This window comes from Anser anser, assembly GCF_964211835.1.
Source record: "Anser anser genome assembly, chromosome: 13".
NCBI lineage: Eukaryota > Metazoa > Chordata > Aves > Anseriformes > Anatidae > Anser > Anser anser.
In genome coordinates, this window is record NC_139734.1 from 3,094,162 (window position 1) to 3,107,603 (window position 13,442).

A 13,442-nucleotide genomic window follows, 5' to 3' on the forward strand; every position below is an offset into this window, starting at 1 on the left:
GCTGGACTCGATGATCCTTGTGGGTCACTTCCAACCAGGGATATTCTATGATTCTGTGATTCTGTAAAAATTCTTTTCATATCTGTAAGATTTCAGTTCTTTTTTTTCTCAGTTTATCTGAGAAAAAAATACAGGAGTAACACAGATACTCAAACGAATGGAGTTGCTCTGTGATCAGTTAAGATCCGTAGTGTAGAGGCTACAGGTCCTTCCACAAAAAGCAAATAAAAAGCATGGAGTGGTGAGGTACTTGAAATCTGTAAACTACTTTTTTGTTGTTGTTTGTTTTTGCCTTTTTTTTTTTTTAATACAGACTACTCAACCTATTCTAAGCACGATTTTGTTCATTCCATTTTAAAGGAAAGGGTGAATATAGTAAATAAGACTCTCTCTCTACATCCAGTTTGTGTTAACAAAGATACAGCCTGCAATTTTCTGCTCAAAGTTTAATTACTTTCTGTAGCTCAAGTACCACCATTGTAAAATTCCATCTACAGTGAAAAGTACTTCAAAGTAATACAATTACTTTAATGTTGTCATGTCACCAAGGGAATTGTTAGTTTTGGTTTACAGTACAATTGACTGATTCCGAATTTTATTTTAAACTGACCTTTAAATTGGTTAACCTTAACAGAAAAGAAAGAACTCACTTGTGTAGAAGGTAAAACATTTCATGAGCATTACTGTTCTTATTGTCATTATTTTTCTTTTCTGCTATGTTTTCTTATCTTCCAGCTATTCTATGTATTGAGGCTAGAAGTTTGGGGTTTTGTTTTATCAAAGTGCATGATTTAGACATCAAAACTTGTAAGTTGGTCACTGTAAAAATACCTTATGACCTCTATAAACAATCTGCTTCATTTGGAAAAGTATCAAAACCTCAACAAAGGAATGCCATTTGTGAAAATCATTGCTAATGAATGTATTAATAATGTGGTATGACAAGAATTTATAAGATTAAGTATTCATATTCCTATTACAATGTTAAGGTGCTACCCTCTTGCTGTGTCATAATATGTCTAAGATTCTTAAACAAATAATCTTGCTTTGGAATGATGTGAAGTGAGTTTTGATTTATGTGAATTTCTACTACTGAAATAGAGCTATTTCTCAGATTGTGAAAAATGGAATTTTTAGGCAACTACATTCTTCCTGGCTTGCATAAATATTGCCTGTGATGCTCAAATGTTTTACTTTTGATTATTTTCTCTTCAGGAAATAGAGAATACAAATGAAAAAGGTGAAAAAAATATGAGTATACACTATGGAACAGGTAAAGATTTAGACTATTTATTTGAAAGGTGTGTTTTATATTTCAGTCAGTTGTGTCTAAATAAATTTGTTTTCATAGAACATTTCTTGAGGCCATCTCTGTTCATAGTAAAGAACATCCCTTAAAAACTTAAATAATATTTTAGTAGTATGTGCCAGAATAATGGTCTGCATTTTCAGTATAGTTAGTTTTCTTATTTAGAAATTATTCATTTCTTGTTTTTACTCTATACAGATAACCCTGAAGATTCAAACTGAGGGAAATGCCAACCCCCTGAGAAATTAGTCCACACATTACCAATAAGGACTGGAAAAATTATTTATTCTCATGAAGGAGTGAGGGCCATAGTAGCCTCACCAGATGCCAAAAGTATAGAAACATGTTGAATTATACTAGTTTTCAGAGTCGCTGTAAAACATTTTTTTATTTTTGCAGAACAAGAGGTTCTTCAATATTAGAACCACAGGACTTTAATTAGATTGTAAGGCAAGTAGATGACTTTGCCTAAAGTTAATCATCTGCATAATCACATACTTGCAGTAATGAATTACAAAATGTTTATAATACTGCAGTCAAATCTGTACTAACAGCCTATCTGATATTTTTTTTCATGAGAACAGTCTCAGACCATTTGAGCCATTTTTTCCTTTATTTCAGAGAAATCTTTTGTTTCTTGTAGGCTTAGCATCACCATTAGGCTGCCATCACTAAATGTAAATTTTTAGGTTTCAGGGCACTCTCTTTTTTTTGACCTGAAGTCCTACCAGAGCAAATATGATGTGTGGTAGCATCCTAAATACTGAGTATTGTTGCTGACTGCTGTTGCTGATTTCATTATGACTTTTTTCTAACTGGCCAAAGGGCACCTGTTATTTTTTCTTTACTTATAGTAATGGAAGTTAATACAGTTATTTATAGTGACTAGAAGCTTTGAACCAAGTTGGGGTCTCTAAATTCCGGACAACAGAAATTGAGAGATAATCCCTATCCAAAGGGCTTTCAATCTAAGCCCTGGAATCTGCAGGCATTCTGGCATGTCATATAATTAGGTTGCTTCTCTTGAATTTGTCCCAGATTCTCTGAGATAAGCTTTGGTAATTGGCCTATTACTCTGGGTTTGTTACTTCTGGAGTAGGCCCCGGGGAGGCCTTATGGTGGCCTTCCAGTACCTACAGGGGGCCTACTAGAAAGCTGGGGAGGGAGTCTGTCAGGGGTTGTAGTGACAGGACAAGGGGGAATGGTTTTACACTAGAAGAGGGGAGATTTAGATGAGATGTTAGGAGGGAATTCTTCACTCAGAGGGTGGTGAGACACTGGACAGGCTGCCCAGAGAAGCTGTGGATGCCCCAGCCCTGGAGGCCAGGTTGGACGAGGCCCTGGGCAACCTGATCTAGTGGGTGGCATCCCTGCCCATGGCAGGGTTTGGAACTGGATGGGCTTTAAGGTCCCAGCAAACCCAAACCATTCCGTGATTCTGTCATTGGCTACTTTAAAATTTGTTGGATTAATCATGAGGGCATGTGAGTTTCTACAAAAAAGAAAGGTTAATGAAATATTTTAATATTGCAAAAGAACTGTCTTAGTCATGAAAATGGACAAATGATTTTGGCTACAACTACCAAAGAAAGTAGCTTGAGGCTTCTGTCTGACTTGGGATATTTGAGTCCAAACGTGTGAAATTTAACAGGTTTAATAGCTAGTGAAAACACAGTCTGAAGTGGGGGGGGAGGGGGGAAGGCATACTCCTGGCAAACTTAGTAAGGACTTTTTTAATAGCGAAGATTAAGATGCAGTTGTAACACAGTGCACTCTGCAGTGTGAAGTGTGGTCAGCAGGCACCTCTCATCTTCAGTGGATACCAAAACGACCAGCATCTGGCAGATGATTTCTCAGCGCCCTTATGCAGCCGGTTGAGAAAGGCCTACGGATTTCGGGGTGAATAACCGGTACTTTGAGCCGAGGTCTGTGCGGAACCATGTCAGCACCTCACCGCAAAGTCCTGCTGCCCGTCCTGCGGGCTGGCGACCTCCGCCCGCTCCGCTCCCGTGTGTTTAAAGGCTGTAGCTCGGGCAGGGGGCGAAGAGAGCCGGGGAAACCGCTGAGGAGCGGGGTTTATGCGCTGCCCACCCACCTGCCACCACTGGGTGCCGCCATCCGCCGGCGGGCGCCGCTCCCCTCCGGCCCCGAGCTGCTGAGCGGAGCCCGGGGGCTGCTGGGAGCCGCCATTTTGTCGGCGTGCGCTGGGTACCGGGCGCTTGCTGCAGCCGGGGCGGGCGAGGAGGGGCCGGGGCTCGGTGAGTCGGCGGCGGTACCCCCGCGGCGCCGGGGCGGGGGCGCTCGGTCCTCGGGTGGCCGGGGGGCTTGAGGGGTTAGTGGGGGCGGCTGCCGGGCCGGGGAGGCGTTGCCACGGGAACGGGCGCGCCCCCATCGCCCTGAGTACGGAGCCAAGCCGGGCCGGGAGCTCCCGTCCCTGGTGCCGCCGGCCTCCGCGCGGGCGCGGGGCTCCCTGCGGAGGTTCCGTGGTACAGTCGCAGCGGGTGCCTGGGGGGCATCGCCCTTGCAGTGGTGTTTGGTGGAAATTCAGTGTTAGCAGCGCCCGAGGGGACTGTACCCGAGGCTGTTCCCTTTGTGCAGGAAGCTCTGGGTTTATCAGAGTGCTCAGCCGCCGGGACCTTGTGGGCACACGGAGCCTGCTGGCCCCGGGTTGTGTTTTCGCAGAAAGAAGGGAGCCCTTGTGTTAACAGAGCAGGGGCAGAGCAGCCTGTCACACCGCTGCCTGATCCTAGTACCTCTTGGGAGAGCCAGAATGAATGATAAGGTGAGACGTCCGCAAGTGACTTCCCTCTGGATAGAACAGAATACTGTGTTTTCTTCACATAACTAACTAAAATAAACATTTCTTATGCTAGCATACACTTTTCCAATCTTCATGGGTTCTTTTGAACTTTGTCTCTCCTTCCCTACTTTTTTTTTTTAATACCCATTTCAAGAATGTTCTTTCTGCTTCTTGTAAATAAAAATGCAGCTTTATTAAAGGTCTCTGCAGTAAGAGTATTTGTTCTCTCAGGTCACTTTTTTCAGCTGTAATTCAAACCAGTTCAAGCAGTTCTCATTTGCCTAATAGTTATGTATTTATGCTGATATATTTCTTTTTAATATTTGGTGTACTTATGTTTCTGTACTATTGTCTATCTGAGGCTCCTATCTTCCTGATAGGAGCTGCATCATTGGGTGTAAGACCTAATTATGGTCTTGATAATTTCTGTACTTTTTAACTATATTGTTAGGCTGCACTTGCTAAAAGCTGCATTTGCTCTTGAAGCTGCTTTTAGATAATTTTGCAAATCCGCATTGATGAGGTTTTCATTGTTGCAATCTCACATGATTTTTGTACTTCATACGGTTACATGAAGGTGTTATTTCTTAAGTGAACAACCAGAAACTATAAAATCTTACACTAAGCCAGTTTGGAATGAAAAGCAGACAACCAAAGGGAAAAAAAAATTGCAATTTTTTAAATCAAACAAAATGTTAAATCCTTTTTATCTAAAACCTTAGCGAAGTCATGTAGGATATACATTAACTTAATGACTCTGTATAATGAAGTCACTGCATAACAGAGAAGACAAACTCAGTCTTCAAAAGGTGAGTTTTCATGTGGTGGATTTGTTAATTAAGTTCTTATTTGGATATTTTTCATTTTCTTAAGCCCTTTTGCTACCTTGCAGTTTTCTTTGGAGCCCTTTAAAGAACAGCTGACTTCTTCTGTCCTTAGAAAACTGGGCAGCTACTTGTTGGCCAAGAAGGGCAAGGAAATGAGTTAATGATAATCCTGTACCTCCTCTGACCTTGCCCTTTGTAACCAGCAGCAAAAGTGAAAGAATTCCGATGTGGGCGTGGGGTTTTCTTGGTTTCTTTTTGACTGCTCCAGCTGATATGAGGCAGACTTACATTTGTTATCAGAACAGTTAGAAAATGTGTGTTCATATCTAAGTTTCTGAATTACAAAGACGGATTTTGTTGCAGGCCTCTGTGTACCCACGATAGCAATTCTACACCTGAAGCAGTCCTGCCCGGGTGGGAGAGGCAGCTGCAGGGAGCTGAAGAGTTTCAGAAAATCCAGTTTATAGTCTGATGCAGAACTCTCTGAGGGAGAAGAGAAGGCTGGATCACTGGATCTTTTTCTGCCTGCTTATAGGCTTTCTTCTTTTTGCTGTCCTCTAATTTTTATTTCCAGGATTTTGTTTTATCCTCTTTGCATCTTTTGGAGTTTCCCCAGTCTTAAAACCTTTGAACTTTCAACAAAAACATCTGAATTTCAGACTTTCCCTGACCTTTGATTCTCTAAATTTTAAAACATATTTTAGCTTGGATTTCTTGTCCAAAAGATGTAATTGTGAAATGCTTTATTTGAATCATAGCCTTCTTAAACTATGCTGAAGGTTATATAGAAAGGAAAATTTTTAACCTTTGTATTTCTAGCAGCAAGAATGTAAATATTGGAATTTGTTGTAGAGATTGGACATAGTACAGGTGCAACTAGTATCTGCTTTGATTAATATATTGCTAAACTTGGTTGATGATTGGGTACTAATTTCATACGGGGAAGCTATTGTAAATACCCTTTTCATTTTACTTTTTGTATCAGGAGTTAACAGTCTCTTGCAGCTTTTTATTTTGTCTAACAAGTGGTCTGTCCTGGAGAGTTCTAAGCCAAAATACTCCAAACGTGACTGTTGAAAGTCAGGCTCCGGAAGCAGATTTTTGAACCAGAGGGGGAGAAATACGTGGTTTTGCAGGAAGGTTGAAGGTATGTGAAGACTGAAGGAGACATCACAAAGCCTGAACTGGGTTGTCCTTCAGGACTAGGAATCCTTAGGACTAGTTGCTGATGATTCTGAACAGCCCAAACTATGCTACAGAATATTTATTATTGCCTTTTCTATCCTTGATTGGTTATCGAGTTGATACCAGCAATCAGAAGTTTGCCCCCTCCATGTGCTGCTGTGCTTTTGAGTGGGAGAGGAAGGGAGAGAAGCTCAGTACATGGGATGAGTTTCTGCACAGCTAATTTTGGGAGCACTTCCTTTTATAGAAATGGGAATGGTAATACTGTACGAGTACAACTGAAAATTGTTACAAGAGAACTTCTGTGCCTCCTGTGTTAATTTTGGACTTGATGACTATCCAAAAATCTTCTTTACTAGAGAGCAGGTTCTATTTTAAAACTTGCTTGATGGGATCTTCCCGGAGTTGAGAAGCCATCCTCAGCGAGCGGCGTTACTTCTGGTACATAAAGCGTAAAATGAAGTGGCACGTATCTTGTAGTCCACAGTCCTTCCCCTTGTGTGTTATGAACAGTTTCTTGTTAAATACAATGGTAAGCTGAGTGTTTTCAACAGGTGCAATTTTCATACTTCACTTTTGGTATGGTATTAGAATGAATCCCCAAGTCGAATGAATCCGACTTTCCTAACAAACCTCACATGAAATACAGAGGATAATTCGAGAGAGATTCCAACTTACACGATGAGGGCTGTGTGAGTGTATGCACATGTGAATGTACGGCCCCGCATGCAATAATGGTGAAGCGTTCCCACTGGTGATGCCAAGAAGAACCATGTTGCTGTCAGTCCGTGAGCCTAAGCCTGAGCTGCCTGCCCTCCTGTGCTGTAGGAGGTCCCAGGCTCACTGCACTTCCCTCCTACTACACTTTCTTTCCTTACGATCTGGAAGATTCAGCAGGTTTGCTGTGGCATTCATCACTTTATTGTAGCTAAAGTCACATCTTAATATGTCTCCTTGATGAAAGCTGCTCTCTTTTTTCAGTCTTTTCCTTCAATTATGAGTTTAAATAATTTGTAGCGAAGCAGTAAAAGCTTGTGATGCTGCAACCTGGAGCACAGCTCACGCTCAAGAAGGGAGCTGCATCCATCCCAGGGCACTGCAGTTTTTGCTTAGCAGTTTATGCTCTTCCATATTTATTTAATGTATTTCCATTGACTGGATAATTTGGTTTCTTAACCAAAAGAGCAGTAGTTCAGCTTTCAGAGGTTACATTTCTGTAGTAGCACACTTCATAATCCCAGATTAATATTTTTTTTCTGTATTTAACTCTGCTGCTTTAAAGTTGACAAAAGCAGCTCGTCATTTCCAGTCTTAAGAAGGCTGGAACTGCACGGGGATGAAACTGCACAGCTTGCTTACTTGCTTCCTAAAGTTGCTCTGTTGTGGCTCAAGTATGTGTATCCTTTTCCTTGAGGACTCTTAGGGTAGCTTTGAAAAGGACTGCACCTTTTCTGACGCAACTTGGAGGCTGCTAATGGTCATTGGATTGATTTAGGGAAGATTCATTAAAAAAACAAGCCAGCCCCTGAAATTGTTGGTGTTGGTTTCATGGATTAAAGTATGTTTCAGTTTGTATCAAATACAACTGCCAAGCTCTTAGCTATTAAAGGGGAAGATTCTGGAAGTTTAGTTGCAATTTCCTGGTGTAGAACTTGTACTAAATTAAATTTCTATGAATAATACAGCAGTTAATGAGTTAAATGTTCTGAAATTAAAACAAAAACTTATATAAAATGTAGATTTGCTATCCCATCAATTTTACTTCCAAAGTGTATGTACAATGTAAAAAGTAATATTTTGGGGAAAAAAAAGTTTTTGTTTTCTCTGTGTAACAGTTTTGTCCTATTACAAAATCTGAAGTTGTTGTCACGTTGATTTGTGGAAGAAGCCTTTTATAAGAGGGGGAATGGTAAAATATTTAGGAAAAGGAAGTTGTCGGTAGGGTTTGTGGAAACAAGATAGAAAGACTAATAGACTAGTTTTCCAGTAGGGATAAAAAAAAAATCCAAAAATGCTGACTTTATTATTTCCCTGTAGTTTATCTGTAAAGAACACTTACAGAATATCATTAGGCTGAAATGGTACAATTCTAAGTGACCTTGTAATTAAAAATTGATAGCTGAATCATGTATAGACTTTGGTAGGATTTACAAGAGCCTTTCTTGAACAGTATTTCGTAATGTTCCTGCTTATGCCACGTATAAAATGTTCATCCAACTGGAACTGCCAGAGAAATTTGAGACTGCCAGGATTGCTTCTTCCTTTTTAATATTCCTTTGTTTTGCTGGGGGGTTATTTGGAGTTTTTTGCTCTTGGTGTTAGCGCTTCTCTACTTGTACCCATAGTTTCTCCGTCTCACTCTCAGTATGCTTGAGGTTTGGGTTTTGGTGGGAGGTTTTTTTCTGTGATTTTTTTTTTCCCTTCTCCTAACCTATCTTATTTTTAGGTACTGTCATCTGTAGGCCAGGCCCCATTTCAGGGGCAGCAAATGTCAGATCTAAATTTCTGCTTTGGATAGGTTTCCCAAACTAAAGATGCCAGCATCTCTCTTGCACTTTACCGTGTAGTAAGCACTAGTAAGGTGTGGCACGGCTAAAATAGTTATCTCCAGACCTTCATTCCTTCCTCTTCCTTGGTACAATCATTAACAGCTCTAGGTGGTTATGTTTGACTGATGCCTCTGTAGGACCTCATACTTAGGCTGCAACATGCCAGTATTTTCTACAGCGGCTGATATTTATTCTTTTCTTATACATAGAGCTAAAATTCTTCTCAAGATATTATTTTGCAAGTTGGCAAATGTGATTTTTTTTTTTCTGTGCCCTTGGCAGATACAAATTTGTCTCACTCATCTACTGAAAGCACTGCCATGAATCCACTCTTCTTGTTTATTGTACTGATCTGTACCCATGTGACTTCTTCATGAAGAAAAATACCTGGTGAAAATCCTTCTCAAAACGGTGTGCTTCTATTGGCCTGGTTATATTTATTTCTAAGATTGATGGAGAGCATAAAAATCCTTGTGACTGAAGTCCAGACTTAGGAGGATCTAATCGCCTCCTGTAACCTTGAGCGGCTGACTGACTTCATACGGTGTTAAACCTTGACAGGAAGCTAAGTAGGACCAGTTTGAAAAACAGACACAGTAAGCTGAGCTGATGCATTTACGTAGGATTTGGTGCCAGATCAAAGAGCGTAGTGTAGATATATGCCCTCTTTATTTAAAAACAAAAAAACCGACAACCTTCTCCAGGCAATATTTTTTTAATGGTTATTGATACTTAGATATAAATGTGCTGAGGTTTGTAAACACTTTTAAAATTTCTGTTGTTATTAGTCCTTGTAGGTATAAGTAAGTTAGTAGCATGTGTCTTCCTTGATCTAATTGCAGTTGAGCAGGCACAAAATGAAATTCAGTGAAGTGACACATGGACAGTCTGCGTGTCAGCTGGTACGGCGTGTCCTGTCTGGTATTTACTTGGTGCACCACTCTCACATTTCAGACTTCAGTCAACAATAACACTAACATTGCTCTCATAGTGAGCGTGTCAAGTAGTAGGAGCTGGGTGTTGAATGTACCCTCTGGTCAGGAGCACCAGGCTGTGCAAGTGTATTTCTGACCTGAAGGTTACAGCCGTGCTTGCCATGTGGAAGGAGAGGACTTAAAAATAACTCCTTGTAATGTCAGTCTGTTGCAGGATTAAGGATGGAAGTCATGGCTGGTAAAACACAGTGAAAGAGAAAAGCAGGTTCTGTGCTTCCCTGAAGTATTGCAGTCCTGGGTGATATGGTGGTGTCGTATTGTTGCATAAAAACATACCTGTTCATGTTCTTAAACTTGAATTGAAAATCTTTGACTTGTGAAGCCCAAGTGTGCAGTTTTATATTTTGAATAAGGTAATATCTTCGTTTTAAACTTTTGTCTGCGTTTTTTCATCTGAAGCTTAATCAATGGACTGTATTAATTGGTACTCTAGCTTGAAAGTGGGAGGCGTCTTGTGACGAATACCTGCAGATATTAAACTTGGCTCAGCTACTTGAAGGCTTTCAGGCTAAAATAGGCTTTGTTTACTCACTGCACATGTAAGATACTTAATGCTTCAATAATAGTTTATATATATATATATATAAATAAAATCTCCTGGGCTTTGTAAGTGAAAACTACGTTTAAAATTTCTGGACCTTCTACTTACAATTAATATGTGATAAATTAAATATGTGTCAAAAGGCTTAAATAACTTCCTCTCTGAACTTCAATCTACAGCTGGTATATGTTGTAGAGTTTTATGTATGCATGCTAGTTGGCTGCTTGTTATTAATTCACGTTTCTCAGCCATAAACTGTTTGAAAACTTTTTTTCTTTTGTAGTTAATAATTTTGAGTTGTATGTAGCAAGTTATTGTTTATAATCATTGTTCCATGTAATATGTAAGGCAGCTGTTACAAGACCTGTGTAGAAATATTATTCTTAAGCAACAGCCTAGTTGTAACTTTACACTTCTTTTGTTAAAAAAGATAAATAAATATTGAAGTACTCACAGCACTCTAGAAAACAGTGTTTGAAAGAATAAAGTCATTAATTTCAACGTTCTAAATAATGAATTCATTATATATACGTTTATTGGTTTTGCCCTAATGTTTATTTCCAGTCATTTTCCCTTGATTGTTATAACCTTCAGCACAGTACGTAGAGGGGTTTTTCTGCTTCAGATGGTGGTGTTACCAGCCTGGCAGGCATTGTCCTGTGATTTCCACGGCGGTAGAGGATGGTGCAGAATTTGAGGTAGTTCTGTTTGTTTGGTTTTGCTTAGCATTCACAGTTAATTAAATGTAATCACAGCTGAAGTGGTAAAGCTGGAAAAGAACATCTCAGTTAAGTGAATATAATCTCCATCATAACATCTACTATTTCGGTTTAGTCTTTGATCTTCTTGCTCCCCTCTTTGCATGTATTTCCTTCTCAATTCCTTAAGTATAATTCAAACACACAGCTTTCCAGGAAGCACCAAGAGGATCAACAGAGTAAGTGAAATAAAACAAATAGAAGCCAATTTATATAATAGTTCAAAGCTCATGCTGTTATTTCTGCAAGGAGAGTCTGTCACATATGAGATGTACCACCTACGTGATGTTTTGAGTTCTGTAGCCCATATTTTTTAAAGGTGATAAGTTATTTCAGGAGAAGAGGAGAAAATGTACAATTGAACTTGATATGCTTATAAGCACCCTGAAAAAGAAATCTTCCTTAAAAGAACATAAATGTTTGCCAATTACTTGAAATCAAAATTTTCAGAACTTCCATCTTATTAAATGATTAAAATTAAATTTATATATATATATATAAAGAAAATGAGGTGTCTTTAATTTTCTGTTGGGGTTGAGGGCAGGGGGTTGAGGTTCATTGAAAGAGTCCAGAGATGGACTGCAGGACCCGGGCTGGCCCATGAAGCATAAGCATGAATCAGAGGGTACTGGAGAAGTCGGGCCTCACTCAAGATAGAGTGTTTGCTCTGATTGCTTTGGTAAAGTACCACATTTAGCTAATGAAAAATAATAACTTAGTGTGAGCAATGTATGCATGTTATAATGAAGTTCAAACCTAGTGCACGTTGATGTATTTTTTTTTATTTTTATCCATACATATGAATAATACTGCTATACTGGACTTTTATTTTTTTAAGAATGGAAAAATTTCAGATGAGTTGTGATAAAGCATCAATTCTTCAAGTTCTACCTGTTCAAGATCTGCTTCTTGAAGTGCTGCTTAAAACATGTTGGTAGTTTATGAGAAATGGAGGCATAGGAAATCGTGTCTCTTAACAATTTTTTACTTCCCACGTACTACTCATCATTGTAGTGTGAGGTCACCCATCTGACATAAGGAACAAAGAAGGAGGAACCAAGGGGGATCTTTGGTTCTCTAGTAAATTCTTCGGATGTCAGACTTGAGCCTCTGTCCGTCTCCTCCCCTTTCGCTGAAGGGAGGGCGAATGACAGAGGGTGGCTGAGCACATTGTGATTTGCCTCAGTTAGATTGTATCAACAGATCCAAAAACGTTGGAGAAGCTCTGTTCTGGTTTTAAAGTATATATACGAGGAGCGGCTGAGGGAGCTGGGATTGTTCAGCCTGGAGAAGAGGAGGCTCAGGGGCGACCTTATCGCTCTCTACAGTTACCTTAAAGGAGGCTGTAAAGAGGTGGGGGTTGGTCTATTCTCCCACGTGCCTGGTGACAGGACGAGGGGGAATGGGCTAAAGTTGTGCCAGGGGAGTTTTAGGTTGGATGTTAGGAAGTACTTCTTTACCGAAAGGGTTATTAAGCATTGGAATGGGCTGCCCAGGGAGGTGGTGGAGTCACCATCCCTGGAGGTCTTTAAAAGACGTTTAGATGTAGAGCTTAGCGATATGGTTTAGTGGAGTACTTAGTGTTAGGTCGAAGGTTGGACTCGATGATCTTGAGGTCTCTTCCAACCTAGAAATCTGTGATACTGTGATACAATTTACTATGTAAAAATTTTTATAGGGTAAGAGTCGTGTTTTGTGTTTTTCATTGTTTCTGAGCTGGTTTCTATGTAAGTAAAGTAAAAAGAAAGATATGCTGCTATTCATACATTGAAAGCACGTGTATTTGTTTTTTCAAGATTGATTTTGAGAAGGAATCTCAGAAGGGTGTGAGTAAGCTTTGTTTGCTGCCTTCTGGGAAGTCTTGTAGGCATGAAGATAAGAAGAAGAGTGTGCAGCTCAGGCTATTTGGGTACTACAAATCGTTGTATGAACACAGTGTAGTAATAACGATGAGAGTCCCTTAAGGTCATTTGAGATCTTTACAGAAACAATCCTGGAAGATTTCAAAATAAGATTTTTAAAAGGAAATAAACATGAACCTTTAAACTTGTGATTATAAAAGCGGGTTTCTTTATTAGTAGTATGTATCATGACAGTTCTCATATTACTACATGTAATTACTGTTTTTTGCCCTTTGAAAATCCAAAGAAACATATAGGTCAGATTTCTAGGTCAGTCAATGCAATTTGTTCAGTAGCTACTTCTGAATTTGCTAAGCTAAAGCAGAGAAGTACAGTATGATTCAGTGTAACGTCAGGTGTTACTACACTAGTTACAAACTGCCTTACAGAAATAATTTGGGTCGGTGCTCAGAACTAGTCACGTCTCTGTGGCTGCACGAAGTGAGCATGCCGGCTCTCCAACGTCATGTTTTCTCACCCTGCTTAGTGGTTAATGAGCTTTGTCATTTCGGCAAGCGAGGCAGTGATCCTGCAATACACAGTAATTTTCCCCACCCATGTCAGAAATTTGAAAAAG

At 39.8% G+C, this 13,442-nt stretch overlaps 1 protein-coding gene across 7 annotated transcripts in view; it reads left to right on the plus strand.

Moving 5' to 3' along the window:
* XIAP (X-linked inhibitor of apoptosis) overlaps window positions 1-13,442 on the plus strand; it is a 32,535-nt gene that overhangs the window by 3,906 nt on the left and 15,187 nt on the right. The window contains exons 1-3 of one of the 7 annotated variants that reach the window (XM_083798008.1): window positions 3,344-3,567; window positions 3,908-4,091; window positions 5,300-6,083. The exons of 1 other annotated variant lie outside the window; for it this stretch is intronic. The gene's annotated coding sequence lies outside the window, so the exon portion shown is untranslated. Of the gene's footprint in view, window positions 1-3,343; window positions 3,568-3,635; window positions 4,092-5,299; window positions 6,084-13,442 lie in introns of those variants that run through there. 5 more of the 7 variants (XM_083798009.1, XM_083798010.1, XM_083798006.1 and 2 more) reach the window with 5 other exon arrangements.